This window comes from Balaenoptera physalus (genome assembly GCF_965194825.1).
Source record: "Balaenoptera physalus genome assembly, chromosome: 15".
In the NCBI taxonomy this organism is placed as follows: Eukaryota; Metazoa; Chordata; class Mammalia; order Artiodactyla; family Balaenopteridae; genus Balaenoptera; species Balaenoptera physalus.
In genome coordinates, this window is record NC_138894.1 from 22,651,907 (window position 1) to 22,668,519 (window position 16,613).

Consider the following 16,613-nt stretch of genomic DNA (forward strand, 5'->3'; position numbering starts at 1 on the left):
TGCTACCAGAAAACTACTAGAGCTAATCAATGAATTTTCAAAAGTAGCAGGATACAAAATTAATGCACAGAAATCTCTTGCATTCCTATACACTAATGATGAAAAACCCAAAAGAGAAATTGAGGAAACACTCCCATTTACCACTGCAACAAAAGGAATAAAATACCTAGGAATAAACCTACCAAAGGAGACAAAAGACCTGTATGCAGAAAACTATAAGACACTGATGAAAGAAATTAAAAATGATACAAACAGATGGAGAGGTATACCATGTTCTTGGATTGGAAGAATCAACATTGTGAAAATGACTCTACTACCCAAAGCAATCTACAGATTCAGTGCAATCCCTCTGAAACTACCAATGACATTTTTCACAGAACTAGAACAAAAAATTTCACAATTTGTATGGAAACACAAAAGACCCCGAATAGCCAAAGCAATCTTGAGAAAGAAAAACGGAGCTGGAGGAATCAGGCTCCCAGACTTCAGACTATACTACAAAACTACAGTAATCAAAACAGTATAGTACTGGCACAAAAACAGACATATAGATCAATGGAACAGGATAGAAAGCCCAGAGATAAACCCATGTACATATGGCCACCTTATCTTTGGCAAAGGAGGCAAGAATATACAACGGAGAAAAGACAGCCTCTTCAATAAGTGGTGCTGGGAAAACTGGACAGCTACATTTAAAAGAATGAAATTAGAACACTTCCTAACACCATACACAAAAATTAACTTAAAATGGATTAAAGACCTAAAGGTAAGGCCAGACACTATAAAACTCTAGAGGAAAACATAGAAAGAACACTCTTTGACATAAATCACAGCAAGATTCTTTTTGACTCACCTTCTAGAGAAATGGAAATAAAGACAAAAATAAACAAATGGGACCTAATGAAACTTAAAAGCTTGTGCACAGCAAAGGAAACCAAAAACAAGACGAAAAGCTAGCCCTCAGAGCGGGAGAAAATATTTGCAAATGAATCAACGGACAAAGGATTAATCTCCAAAATATATAAGCAGCTCACGCAGCTCAATATCAAAAAAACAAACAGCCCAATCCAAAAATGGGCAGAAGATCTAAATAGACATTTCTCCAAAGAAGATATACAGATTGCCAACAAACACATGAAAGGATGCTCAACATCACTAATCATTAGAGAAATGCAAATCAAAACTACAATGAGGTATCACCTCACACCGGTCAGAATGGCCATCATCAAAAAAAATCTACAAACAATAAATGCTTGAGAGTATGTGGAGAAAAGGGAAGCCTCTTGCACTGTTGGTGGGAATGTCAATTGATACAGCCACTATGAAGAACAGTATGGAGGTTCCTTAAAAAACTAAACACAGGACTACCGTATGACCCAGCAATCCCACTACTGGGCATATAGCCTGAGAAAACCATAATTCAAAGAGAGTCATGTACCACAATGTTCATTGCAGCACTATTTACAATAGCCAGGACATGGAAGCAGAATAGCCAGGATGGAAGCAACCTAAGTGTCCATCAACAGATGAATGCATAAAGAAGACGTGGCACATATATATAATGGAATATTACCTAGCCATGAAAGAAACCGAAATTGAGTTATTTGTAGTGAGGTGGATGGACCTAGAGTCTGTCATACAGAGTGAAGTAAGTCAGAAAGAGAAAAACAAATACTGTGTGCTAACACGTTTATATGGAATCTAAAAAAAAAAAAAAAAATTGGTTCTGAAGAACCTAGGTGCAGGGCAGGAATAAAGACTCAGACGTAGAGAATGGACTTGAGGACATAGGAAGGGGGAAGGGTAAGCTGGGATGAAGTGAGAGAGTGGCATTGACATATATACACTACCAAAATAGATAGCTAGTGGGAAGCAGGAGCATAGTACAGGGAGATCAGCTTGGTGCTTTGTTGTGACCACCTAGAGGGGGAGATAGGAAGGGTGGGAGGGAGACGCAAGAGGGACAGGATATGGGGATATATATATACGTATAGCTGATTCACTTTGTTATACAGCAGAAACTAACACAACAATGTAAAGCAATTATACTCCAATAAAGATGTTAAAAAAAAAAAAAATGTATGTGATACCCAGATCTCACCCTTAAAAGAAAGGACATACTCTTTATTTCTTTTTTTCCCCCTTTGATTAGCTGAGACATGGATATGTCTGGATATGTGGTGGATATCCAGAGATGGATATGTGGTGAAGAGTGTCCTGAACCACAAAGAGCAAACCATAGGGAATAATAGATGACAAGATGTCTAAACAACATTGTAAATCCCTGAATCCCTGCAGCATCCTGTGGATCAGGGTAACTCACCCCTGGGTGGTCTACTTTGGACTTTTACATAAGTGAGAAATAAATATCTACTTTAAATAAGACAATTATTCTGGTGTCTCTAATAGCACTGAAGAAGTTAGTTTAGTTAACGCTCCTTGCTTTAACAAATATACTCAAAATTTTGGTGGCTTAACACAATAGAATTTTGAACATCAAGTCCAAAATGGATGACCCTTCCCATTCTATACCCAGGCCCACTGTTCAGAGTGGGTACTCCAAGCAGTGATTCAGAGTTCCAGCATCCTTCCATCTTCTGGTTCAACCAGCTTCCATATGTTGTTTCTACAATCACTGGACTCACCTGTATCAAGCCTTAGAAAGAGGGCTTTACTGGGTCGGGACTGGGAGTGGCATGAATCTCTTTCACTCACATTCCATGGCTGCACCCCTCTACAAGTGAGGCTGGGGAGAATAGTCAAGTCTTGAGCACAGAGAGAAGAAGAAACAGGTGTGTAAACAGGTCCCTGGGATCTGCCATGACATTCAAATCATACTAGAGCTATTTTAAAGACATCTTAACAAGTAAACTTTTTAAAATTCTATTACCTAATATTTCTTACTTTCAAAGTTACCTCATCACCTTGCTACCCGGCTCAGTCTTGATGTAAAGAATTTTAAAGCAACATCTGAAATTCTCCTATATCAGTAGTTATTGAGTATCATCCATATGTGTGTGATTAATCATCTGTGACAATCTTAATAGTGATGACAATTCCAGGAAGCACACACGAAGTACAATAACCAGATGCTAATGGTTTATGGGTATCCAAGAGAATAGGGAAAAACTGATAATAAATAGAATGAAGACAAAAATACAAATTACTATAGTAAAAACAGTCCATGAAGTCAAAATCAGTCATCTGCTATTAACAAACTCACTATCTATTGATATAGAGTACTTTAGAAAAGAGAATAAACTAAATTTGACTTCCTTTCAGTATTTATCTACCAAAGTGGTCTGATGTTAGCCACACTGAACAAGAAAATATTTTGCACAATTAAAATGTCGATTTTCTATGACGTTTAGCTATTTTAAATTTTGGAATACCTTATTAAACTACCTGCTTAATACCTGTGCCTGTTCTTTCTGAGGAAACACGCTCATTGTAAAGGATAAAGTTTGGAAACCATTTAAAACTGTATGAGCCACCAAAATATTCCAAAGTTTTTAAAACTGGTGAAAATCATTTTTACCATGCTTGAATAAGTCAGCTTATGGGAATTTTGTCTCATTTCTTTATAAAATTCCCCTTGGGGATGAAAACAAGCTTGGAAAGTTTCCATCAACAGTGTAAATTGAGAGTTCATGTTAAATTAGGCGTTGAAAACTGCAGTTTAGGATGGAATTACCATCTCAGCCATTACCACAGGGTTCCATAGTACATTTACAATAGCTATGTTTTGGATTAACATCATATTCAAGTACTTTCTACATTTTTTTTTTCATTTTTAAACTTAACTACCATGCTGCAGGAGATATTAAAAAATCAAGCATATTTTCTACTTTCCCTTTATTTTTCAAAGCCCAGATAATAATATGGCAACAATTATCAATACTCATAGGATGATAAAGCACAAAATCACCAGTAAGAAGACTGACCAGTAGAAATGACATTCTCCTAAGCTCATTAATCTTTTAAAATATACTTTTTAAAATTATTTTTTATTAAAGTATAGTTAATTTTCAATGTTGTGTTAGTCTCAAGTGTACAGCAAAGTGATTCAGTTATACATATACGTATATATGTATATACATATTCTTATATATATATTATTTTATATATATATATTCTTTTTCAGATTCTTTTCCATTATACGTTATTACCAGATACTGAGTAGAGTTCCCTGTGCTATACAGCAGGTCCTTGTTGTTTACTTATTTTATATATAGTAGTGTGTATATGTTAATCCCAAACTCCTAATTTATCTCTCCCCACCCCTGCTATCCCCTTTGGTAACCATAAGTTTGTTTTCTATGTCTTTTGAGTCTATTTCTGTTTTGTAAATAAGTTCATTTGTATCAATTTTTTAGATTTCACATATAAGTGATATCATATGATATTTGCCTTTGTCTGGCTTACTTCACTTAGTATGATAATCTCTAGGTCCATCCATGTTGCTGCAAATGGCATTATTTCATTCTTTTTTGTGTCTGAGTAATATCCCATTGCATATATATACCACATCTTCTTCATCTATTCACATTTCGATGGACATTTAGGTTGCTTCCATGTCTTGGCTATTATAAATAGTGCTGCTATGAACACTGGGGTGCATGTATCTTTTTGAATTAGAGTTTTAAAAAACGTACTTTTAAAAGACAGTGTAACCTAACACATAATTACAATTGAGTTGCTCCAGAAAACTGTATCTTAGTTCTACTTAGCTTGGAGTCTTGCCTTAGTGAAGAGTGAGAGAGCAAAAGCAAGAGAGGAAGAAAGATTCTCATTAAGTATGGAGGGTACTTACTGTGTCAGCAAAGAAATCATCATTCTTCTAGTCACTCAATAAAAATTTACCAAATCACTATTGCATACCAGGCCAAGACAAGGATATACAGAGAATGAAATTTATGGTCTTGTGGGTAATTAAGACAACACACGCAAGCACGCATGCATACTAAAACACACACACACACACACACTAAAACCAGGAATTATAATCCTGCAGGATGATACATGACAGGGGAAGTGAAGCATACTTTAGGAATACAGTGGAGACCTACCCCAGTTTTGTGGGTAAAAAAACAGCTGAAGAAGGCAACCTCTAGGATAAGAACTGAAGGATGCCTGGGTGCCAGCCAGTCTAAAGGAAGAGAATTTCCAAGCACATGTGAAATGAGACACCACAGAGTTCTAGAGATTGAAAGAAGTTCTTTCTGGATTGAGGGTAGACATTCAGACAGAAGTGATAAGAAAAGGAGCAAACTGATAAATGAGAAAAGGTCTTACAGAAGCATTTGTACTTAATTTAAAGTGGTCAAAAATTGTTCTAGAAAACAGTACTGACAAACTCTGCTTATTCTTTCCTACACTGCTAACATAATCACTTGAGACATTATCTAGAATTTACAAATGAGCAATGAAATTAATTCTTGTTTCAGAACAATAAAACAACAACACATATTTTTGGTATAAGTATGTCTCAAATATTTCATGGGACATACTTATACTACACAATGATTTGTTGTTTATCTGAACTTCAAATTTATCTGGGTGCCCTGAATTTTTATTTATTAAATTTGGCAACCATGGCCAGCAGGCAGTCAAGGGAGAACTTATTAGGATAGTCAACTTAGTGGCACAAGACTGATAATGGCTGTGTATGGTACCTATATTCAAATGCCAGTTTGAATAATAGGAAGTTTGTAACATTTTGAGAAATTTTAATGAAGTTTGTTGTGTCTAGCATTATGTTTAAAGCCCACAAATCCCTTTGAACACTGATAATTAAGAGGGTGGGTTGAATTGAACATAAGGACAAGAAAAATTATTTTTCTAAAGAAAATATAAAAATTCATTTATTGGCAATGTGAAAGACATTAATTTTCTCTACATGTACATATACAAATATACATATGCAATATGTATGTTATACATGAGTACTATGCCTTTTACTATAAAGATAAAATATTACAAATTTCACTACAAAAAACCAAAACATTGTTTCTTAATTTGGTCACTAGGTATCAAAACATTGATACATTCTTAAAAAGCTCATGAATATTTTCGTCCATGAAATCCCAAACAATTGTTATAGTTGTCAACATTTCATAAAACAACTACTGCAACATATAATTACGTTTTACTACTAACTAATTTTGCAAGAATGAGGCAGGCAAAGAATATATACACACTGCATTTCTTTTTAAGGAAGAGTATTTATTTAATTATCAACAAATATTTATCAACCATTTTCCAATTCAAAGGTAATGGGAATATATGTGTGAACCAGACTGACATCATCCCTGTCCTCATGGAGTTTTCCACCTCGTGAAGGAGTCAGGCAAAGCACACGCAAAGGAACACGTAAGACAACTACAGATAGTGGTAAGTGCTCTGAAAGAAAGAAACAGATAAAGCATAGAAAAGGTGGGGCAAGAGTCATGTACTTTAAAAAAAAGAAAAAAGGGTAGTCAGGAAAGTCCTCTGTGACATCAGGGAAATGATTAGACAGGACCTGAAAGGTGCAAGGGATCCAGTCACAGCATTAGAAGGTTGGCATCATCCTATGCAGAGGAAGCAGCTTGTGCAAAGGCGCTGAGACAAGAAAGAACTCAGTTCATCCAAGAAACTGAAAGAAGGGCTCTGTGGCTTGAGCATGATGATTAAATGTCCACAAGGACTAGATGTAGTAGTTTGTAGTACTAGTTTGTAGCAGGGGGACAAGTAAAGACACGGTTAGAAGTTTTAATTTTATCCTAAAATGCAATGAAAACAAGGGCACAGTCTTAAGCAGGGGAACGATATGGTCAAATTATACACTGGTTTCAATGATCACTCTGATTGCTGTTAGAGTGTCAAGGAAGTGAGCAAAAGTGGGATTGGCAGATTATTCAGGAAGTGACTACATTGGTTGTGGTGAGAAAGGATTTGGGTTTGGAATCAGGACTTTAGCAGCAAGAGTTGAAGAGAGGTGGGCAGATCTGAGGAAAGACAAACCAGAGAGAATTCATGGCTGTGAGAATGGGGCCGCTGTGAAAAGATATGAGCTGAAGATACAAATTTGAGTGTTGTCAGCCTATTGATAATACCTAAGGCCGTAAGGATGGGCAGAATCACCTGGGGAGAGAATGCAGAAGAAAGAAAAGAGAAGTCCCAAGTCTAAACCCTGAAAAACAGAAACATTTAAAGCTGAGGTATGGAAACAAGGTAAAGCAAAGACAGAAGGCACAGCCACTGAAGCCAACATGTCCGTGTTACAAGAAGGACTGAGAGTTATGTCAGAATGAAAGAAAAATAGCTGGTTAGATTTTCCGTTAGTCTTCTTGGCTTTCTTCCTTCTTAATTGTGTGAAAACAAAGCTTACCTTTGTACTTTCAACAGGATGATGAGAAAGGGAAAAGCAGATGTGTTAACATGCCCCAATCCTTTATCTCAGATCTTTGGCAAGTTTTAATTAGTTTGCTAGTTGAGGGCTTCCTGAGTAAATGCAATTCTGTCACTTCCTAGGCATTCTCATGCTGGGTGTAATGGATTTTTTGGTCTCCAGTTCAGATAACATTTCTATATTGTCCAAAATAGTTATAAGCAATTTTGTTAGTTAACCTCCTATAATTTCTCCCTTATATTTTTGAAACAGTATGCATAAGATTTCACTAATTATCCTGTTTCAAGAACATAAACACTCATTATTCTTCTCTGATATTAATTTTTAAATTAGGTTTAAATTCCATTTTCCCATTTAAAATAGCTATATTCACTGAAATGGAAAAATACAAGAGAAAAAATACTATTAAGGCTTGAGGTTTTGCCAAACAAAATAAAAGAGTTACTGCTAAGTTTAGGTGTTCACACACACTGACCATTTAAGAGGAAAAGTGGGTTTTTAGTTTAACTTATTCATTTGAATGTTAAGGAATTTGTTTAGGTCATGTTTGCATCTCAGAAAACCCGCTGGTTTGGGAAAGAATCAGCTGATGTAATCAAGAAAAGGAATGAATATCTGACTGTAAAACTATACTCGGTTATCTTCTGCTTGCTTCCTTTCCTCTGCCTGTTTAACTTGGGAATTCTCCCCTTCCTACACCTTCAATTTATTTCTTTACTCTCTTCCCTTTTCACTCTATACATTCTTGGTGGTTGATGTACTAGCAACTTCCACTTCAGTATTTTCAGCTAATGTATCCCTTAGGAGTTGCAGATCTACTCAGTCTGCTTAATTCACCTTAGGTCTTTTTTATTATGTGATCTAAGTCTCTCCTTTTTTCATCTGTAAACCGGAGAAAATAACATTGATTTTACCAAGTTGACTTAAGGAGTAATGAAAACTTCTGGAAATACGTACCATAGTATCAGGCACCTAGTAACTACTCAAGAAACATTAGGGTCTTTCTCCCTTTTCTCATTAGAGGCTCTAGGTGATCTGTGATCTGTTCCATACAAATGAGAAGAGCTCCAACTAAGACCAGACCAGTGAGGACTGTTCAAATAAAAGACAAGATTCTAATGAAAGTAATTTAGAAAGTTTAGTTCAGCAGCTTGGACCACCCTTATGGTGAGCCCCAAATAATTACAAGTAAGGGAAACCAGGATTGGTGATCTTAGGAAACCCCCCCAAGCCTCCTTTTTCCTTAGGAACAAGAAATTAATAAGTTGAGGTAGTATGTAGAGCATTCATTTCATAGTACCTAAAACTTCTCTTTTATCCTCTACTAAATGGAATTTCTTTTATTAGCATTCATAAAATAATCACTGTGTTTAAACTAGAAATTTTCGAAAGTAAATATTTTGATGGAAAATAAGTTAGTTGTGTCATTCTTAATATAGTTAGCTTATATTTTACAACCATTACAATGTCTTACAACTTAACTTTCATTGTCCTGGGCTAATGAGAAGGGAACAGAGGTAGATGCTTCCTGTTAACTGTGAGTGTATTTGTGGTAAAAAAAAAAGGTGAGGGCTTCCCTGGTGGCGCAGTGGTTGAGAATCTGCCTGCCAATGCAGGGGACACGGGTTCGGACCCTGGTCTGGGAAGATCCCACATGCCAAGGAGCAGCTAGGCCCGTGATCCACAACTACTGAGCCTGCGCGTCTGGAGCCTGTGCTCCGCAACAAGAGAGGCCACGATAGTGAGAGGCCCGCGCACCGCGATGAAGAGTGGCCCCCGCTTGCCGCAACTAGAGAAAGCCCTCGCACAGAAACGAAGACCTGACACACCCAAAAATAAATAAATAAATAAATAAATGAATTAAAAAAAAAAAAAGGTGAAATGATGCCATGGTGCCCTCAATAGTTATGATTTGTAGTAGTTGGTCCTAAACGTGCACATGGTAGTGAGTGTTTACCAAACACAAGACATAGAGCTAAAGTAGTCACTACCACATCTATGTCATATGCAATGCTTTAATGTCAGCAGAACACCATCCATCAAATTAACGTTAATTTCAATTTTTTGTTTTTGTGTTTTTGGAACTTATTTTGTAAATTTCTTTATGAATAAAAATATATGCATACATAATTTCATGTTTGTAATACTACTTTAAGTCCATTCTAGGATTTGGAAGGATTTTTTTGGTTTTGATTTTGGTTTCGGGTTTAAAAGGACTCCACACATTACTCAAGTTTCAAAACTTGGCCAACACAGCTGGCCTCATCTGGTGGCAGACATCAAAATTTAGAACATAATCCCAAAACAGAAATTAATCTAACTCCATACTATATACTACTTAATTAAATTCCTATTTCAGAAGTGACAAATACATATATATGCATCAGCATACGGTATTTGTTTTTCTCTCTCTGACTTACTTCACCCTGTATGACAGAGTCTAGGTCCATCTACCTCAGGGGCGAAGTGAGAGTAGCATCAACATATATACACTACCGAATGTAAAATAATTAGCTAGTGGGAAGCAGCAGCATAGCACAGGGAGATCAGCTCGGTGCTTTGCGATGACCTAAAGGGGTGGGATAGGGAGGATGGGAGGGAGGCTGAAGAGGGAGGGGATAAGGGGACATATGTATGCATATGGCTGATTGACTTTGGGGTACAACAGAAACAGGACTTCACAGTATTGTGAAGCAATTATACTCCAATAAAGATCTACTTAAAAAAAAAAATGAAGTCGATATCAAGATCCAAAAAAAAAAAGTGACAAATACAATAACTGTCAAGAATTCTACCATATGACTTCAATTCAAAGAAGTACTTCCAACATAATTAACTACTTAAGGTTTATGTACCAAATGTAAAAAATAAGTGCAATTTAAGATACGTTAATATGGATGAAACCATATTTGTAAAACAATAAAAATATGGGAGACACAACAGGGAGGAGGTATGGGGATATATGTAAATGTATAGCTGATTCACTTTGTTATAAAGCAGAAACTAACATACCATTGTAAAGCAATTATACTCCAATAAAGATGTTAAAAGAGTAAGAAATATATATATATATATATAGACTTTCAATTAAATATTAATATACGTCTTAAAGGTAAATTCGCAAATCATAATCTCATTACTTGTATTTGAATCCTATTTTTAATACATGTTACTTTTTTCTTTAACAAGAAAAGGTACAGAGGTTTTAAATAAAGTTATGGTGTTTTAGTTCATTCATTCACCCAAAAAACTTCTATTAAAGACAGATAAACTGAAACATTTTTCAAAGCAAGAAAGATAGCATCCAAAAATTAAAATGGGAATTGGTATGAAAATAACTTAAAAACAAAAACAGAAAAATACTTGGAAACAGGTTAACCATACTATACCTAAATTTGATCAAATAAATAAACAAGCTTACTGGAGTTCCCATCATTTACTTTTAGTACATCCTTTACTTTTCATACAATTCTAATCCTCTGACAAAGATGAATGATCAACTTATTGTAAGGTTGTAGTATCACCATGGAAACTATCCAAATGTATTAATCTTTGAATCTCATGAATAAAACATGAATTATGGTAGTTTCAATAATGATATTTTCTGGACAGATGGAAAAAGGGTACACTGAGACTTCATTTTATACTTTGATTCTTTAGGTAAATTAATACATAAAATATTTTGTAAACAGTGTAAGAGAGAGTATGAAATAGCATAAAAAGGCACACACCAGCTTAATTCTCGGAAGTTACTTCATTTCTGAGTGTCAGCTTATTTCTGCAATCACTTTCAGCTTTAAATCTTCTGATTTTAAATTTAAATCTGATTCCCTGATTTTAAATGCACTGAAGAATTTAACTTTTGTTGTGAGTCACACAGAGGTAACTCCTGTATAAGGATTTAACATCAAAACGGGGAGAAAATCAAGTATTTTTTAAAGTATAAAATTGAATTTCTTAATTTGGAAACAATATTTTAAGTATATGATGTTCTAATTATTTAGCTTTTGAGATAATTATTAACTTTTTGAGTAAAATTTTAAAAGACCTAACTATAGAAGGCACTAGAGCCTAACCTAATAGGGCCCGATGGACATTACTGAAAATAATACTGGAAATGATTAAAGAGAGCTCCTTTTCTCAGGAGGTTCTTGCCCCATCAGGCCAATTTAGAACAGCTCATTAAACATCAATGGTATTCTTTTATCAGATACTTAGGGCTATTTCTTAAGTTGCATATTCATCTTTTATAAGGAACAAAATTCCAGCAAATTTCAATCTGTCCTATTGTGATGGCCTGAGCTTCATTAGCTTACTGAAATGGTGAAGGCTGAATTTCCAATAATTTTAGAGGTTTCTTTCTGCTTTATTTACCTTTGATTAAAGGCAATACACAAATAATTCTTCAAAATCTACATTAAAATTCTTTTTTCTGAAGAAAATATCCAATGAAACCCTATTTTGTAAATGGCACCCATTTTCTAATAACAATTAATTACTACAAAGTAAGCCATTACTATCAAGTAATAAAACCATTACTATCAAGCCAGTACTACCAAGTAATAAAGAACATTGCATTAAGAGCAAACCGATAGTACTATGAGAATACTGTCAGGTACTTCACCAATCACTTCAACGCACAATCTCATGTACTACTTTAATAATCCCATGAGGTATATATAGCTTACATATGAGGAGAGATTAAGTAACCTATTCAAGCTCTGATTCACAGTCAAGCCTTCCTGACTCCAAAGCTTGTGTATACATAATCACTACTTCAGTGGTGTGAAAATAATTACAAAATTGCACATTAAAAATCTACAAGATTAATGTGCATTTCATATAGGTAAAATAATTGGCCTTATGTATTCTTTAATTACAAAGAGAATATTTTCCTGTTTTGATTTCTAGCTGTTTTGCATAGATAAAACTATTAATTTTTGTATATTTATTCTATATCTGGCCATCTAACCTTATTCTCATATTAATTTTAACAGTACAATAATATCATAAAAGGAATATTTTATCTGTCCTATTCCTATGTTTACATGGTATATTCCTTTGTCTTAAAAGCTTGATCTTATTCCTACTTAGAGTTTTTATTAGAAATGACTGCAAAATTCTGTCAAATGTCTTTTTAGTGTCTCAGGTTATAATCTATTGAGCCACTAAAATACTTTTATTTGTTTCCTGATAATAGACTATCATTATATTCCTTAAAAAGTCTTATTTTGTTATACATATGCTGAACTTTTGCTATACTGCTGGATGATACTTTCTATATTTTATGTAGGGTTTTTTTTTTTGCATTTAAATTCAGAAATGAGATCGAACTATCACTGTCCTTTTTTTAAAGTTATTTTAAAGTGTCTTGAATTTTTAATATTAAAGTTATGATTCTTCAAGAATTATTGAGACACTGTTAATCTTTTTCTATGGTTGAAACAGAACTTTAAATGACAATGCAATTATCAGTTCTTTAAATATGTGATAATACTCAGCTAGGTATCCATCTGTTCTGGTGCTTTTTGATAACAGATCTTTAAACAGCTTTCCAATATTTATATGGCTTATTCCAGTTCTCCACTTCTTCTTAGATAAATTTTGGTTATTTCAATCTTTCTGGGAAGTTATTCCCTTCCTCTAGGTTTTCATGTTTCATAGGTATAGATTTGCAGGTAATATTCTACTATACTTCTTTTAATCTCTCTTGTTGCTAGAGTTCTTTCTGCTTTCCCTTTCATAATCTTATGTATACTTTCTCTATATATTTTCCATAATTTGTGCCCTGAAGAATTTATATTGGCCATTTCAAAGAAGAATCAAATTTTGAATTAATTTAACCCTTTTAACTTTTGTATTCTACTTTAGTGATTCCAGTTTTTATTGTTATTAAATTCTGATTTCCTACTTTCTTTTGATGTTCTTTTTCTAATTTTTTTAAGATGAGTACTTGGTTTATTTTTATTTTTCTTTAATAAAAAAATCATTTAAAGCTAAAATTTTGTACTAAGCACAGCTTTTACTGGGTATGTATATTTTGTTAAGAAGAGATCATCTTCTTCATTAACTCATATATAATTTGTAATTTCCCTTTGTTTTTAAGAGTTATCTGAGTGTGTTTTAATTTCCTAATAATTTTTTTAATTTCCTAATAAAGTTGCCTAATATAATTTTTCCATTTCCTAAAAAAGCTTAGTATCACAGAACATGGCCTATTTTTTTTTCAGAGAAAGAAATGTTATTTTAATAGGATGAACAGAAGCTCAGTACAAACAAGAGTAACATGCTAACATGTTAAGGTGTTCCCTGGGTTACAAAATATCAACATCCCCCAAGAAAAATACAGGCTAAGAGCATCTGCATGTGGATACTGGCTGTGTGACACAGACATTGAGCCTGTCAGAGCCTCACTTGCCTCATCTGGGAGAGAGAGAAGATGGCCAGAGAAGCTCCAAGTACATAAAGTATGAAGTGAACATGGCCTATTAAAGATCTTTACTTTCTGGAATTCATAAAAGTTCAGGCAACTTTTTCAAGGTCTAAAATTCCTAAGATGAATCTTTTCTCACTTGAAATTGCATGATTTCCATAATGTAAACATTTTCCAAAAGGAATCTTGACATTTCAGCATTGTAAATGATAAATATGCCACCTCATATACATTATGATACAAATGAGAAGTTTTGTTTACTACTTTAAATACTTATCAACAATAAATTCCTAATATCATTTTTCTTATGACAGTGAATGAATTTTATTGAGAACTCCTTAATTTCTGGTATTTATTTCATCCTTATCCAGCTTTATCAGAAACTGTAGGAAGGCCATGGGCATACTGTGTCACTGAATATAGCAATGAATTTTATTACATTCATAAAGAAGTGTATGTGTGTGTTTGATTCATAAGGGGCCTTTGTTTAGTTTAGTTTTCTCTCTCATTTCCACCTTTTGCTTTAAATGTTGAGCATGGAGTTTATATTTAACATTTTCTTATCTCTCCTTACTTATTCATATGTCCTCCAAAGGTTAACAATCACATCAATCATTAAGATTTCATTCCAGGGGAGGGAATGGTGAATTTTGATAACACAGCCATAATATTATGGGGAAACAGTATCTAGAAAATACTGTCATAAAAGTCACATTTTTTGAGAGAATCTTTTTGCTTTTTAAATCAGTGTAGGAACACTAGGATGGATGAAAATACCATAACCAAGGATATAGGTGTACTCTGGACACTAAAAGAGGGAAGGAACTTCTTCCTTAAGGAGAACGGCCCTACCAACACCTTGATTTTAGGACCTCTGACCCCTAGAATTGTATGATAACAAATGGGCATTGTTTTAAGCTACTAAGATTGTGGTAATTTGTTATAGTAGGAATTTGAAACATATAGACATAAAGATTTTGGTTCTGGGAAGTAGGGTGCTGCTATAACAAATACCTGAAAAATGGGGAAATGGTTTTGGAATTGACAGTGGGCAGAGGCTGGAAAAATTTTGAGGAGCATGATAGAAAAAGCCTAGATTACCTTGAATGGACAGTAAAAATATGTATGTTAAAAGCCCTGCTGGTGAGGGCTCAGAAGGAAATGAGGAACTTGTTATTGGAAGTTGGAGGAAAAAGAATATTTGCTATAGAGTGGCAGAAAGCTTAGCTGAATTACTCCCTATAATTATGTAGAAATCAGAATTGTAAGTGATGAACTTGGATATTTAGCTGAGGAGATTTCCAAGCAAAGTGCTGAAGGAGTGGCCTGGTTTCCTCTTCTTGCTTATAGCAAAGTGTCAGAGGAAAGAAACAAATTGAGTTAAGAATTATTAAGCTGAAAGGAACCAGGACCCAATGATTTGGAAACTTCTTGGCCTATGCAGATTGCAAGAGGTGCTAAAATTAGAGGTCTCACTTTCAGGAAAGTGTGGCTCTGGAGAAAAAGTCAATCGTGTGTCTGGACAACCTTTGGCTAGTGCCTTGGAAGGATTAAAACCTCAGAATGTTCATTCACGCAGGGAGCTCTTGCAGAGATTAGGCATGGGATTCATGGACACCCTCAGTCATTTCCACAGAGGCCAAAAATGGAGATGAGATTATCCAGGAAAGACCTGTGAAGCAGCCTGTTTTCTAATAGAGAAAACCCCAGAGATTTACAAAAGAGAACCACAAGTTTCTCAAGAATGTTACATCAGTAGAAACACTGCCAATCTGGACTAAAAAAAAAAACCAGAGAAAGATGAAATTCAGAAAGACTGTGTACTCTCAAAATTATACAGGCAAGAAATATCCAGGTGAAAATATGTGATATCTTTCATGAAAAAAGAATAATGATTCTTAGGGTGAAGAACCAGGCCCAGAGGGCAGAGCCTTGAGCCACAGAGGATTATTCCCAGGCTATGAAATATAACTGAGTTTGCCTAGTTGGATTTCTAAATTGCTTGAGACTGGTAACCCATTTTTTTCTTCCACATTCTCCCTTTTTAAATGAAAATATCTGTAACTGTTAACTTACGCCTGTCCCACCAATGCATTTTGGGAGCATATAATTTGTCCTCTAATTTCACTGGTACACAGATGGAGAGAAATTTTGCTTGAGGATGGATTATAACTACAACCTTACTCATACCTAATTGAGATGATTTAGATGATGAGATTTGGAATTTTTAAGCTGATCAATTTTAGATGAGATTTTGGTCTTGAGATGATACTATAGAGTTGAGACTTTTGAGGATCTGGGATGTGGTGAATGTGTTTTGTGTGGGAAGGATGTGAATTTGGGGCGGTGGCCAGAGGGCAGACTATGGTAAACTGAACAATGACCCCCCCCCCCCAAAGAAGATGTCCATGTTTTAATCCCTGGAAACTGAACATGCTACCTAAAATGGCAAGAGAGACTTTTCACATGTGATTTGGTCATAGATCTTGAGATGAGAAGATTATTCCAGAGAATCTGAGTGGGCCCAATGTAGTCATAAGGGTCCTTATAAGAGGGAGACAGGATAAGATATGAGGACAGGAGCAGGGGTCAGAGTCAGAGAGAGATTCGAAGATGCCACATTGCTGGCTTTCGATATGGAGGAAGGGGCCAAAGAAGAGAGAGGCCTTTAGAACATGGAAAAGGCAAAGAAATAGATTTTCTGCTAGAGCCTCCAGAAGGAATGCAGCTCTGCCAATACCCTGACATTAGGACCTCTGACCTCTAGAACCATAAGATAATAAATTT

General features: G+C 34.9%; 1 protein-coding gene across 3 annotated transcripts in view; it reads right to left on the reverse strand.

Annotated features, from left to right (window-relative positions):
• CTNNA2 (catenin alpha 2) overlaps nucleotides 1-16,613 on the reverse strand; it is a 1,185,886-nt gene that overhangs the window by 1,014,632 nt on the left and 154,641 nt on the right. The gene's annotated exons all lie outside the window — the stretch shown is intronic.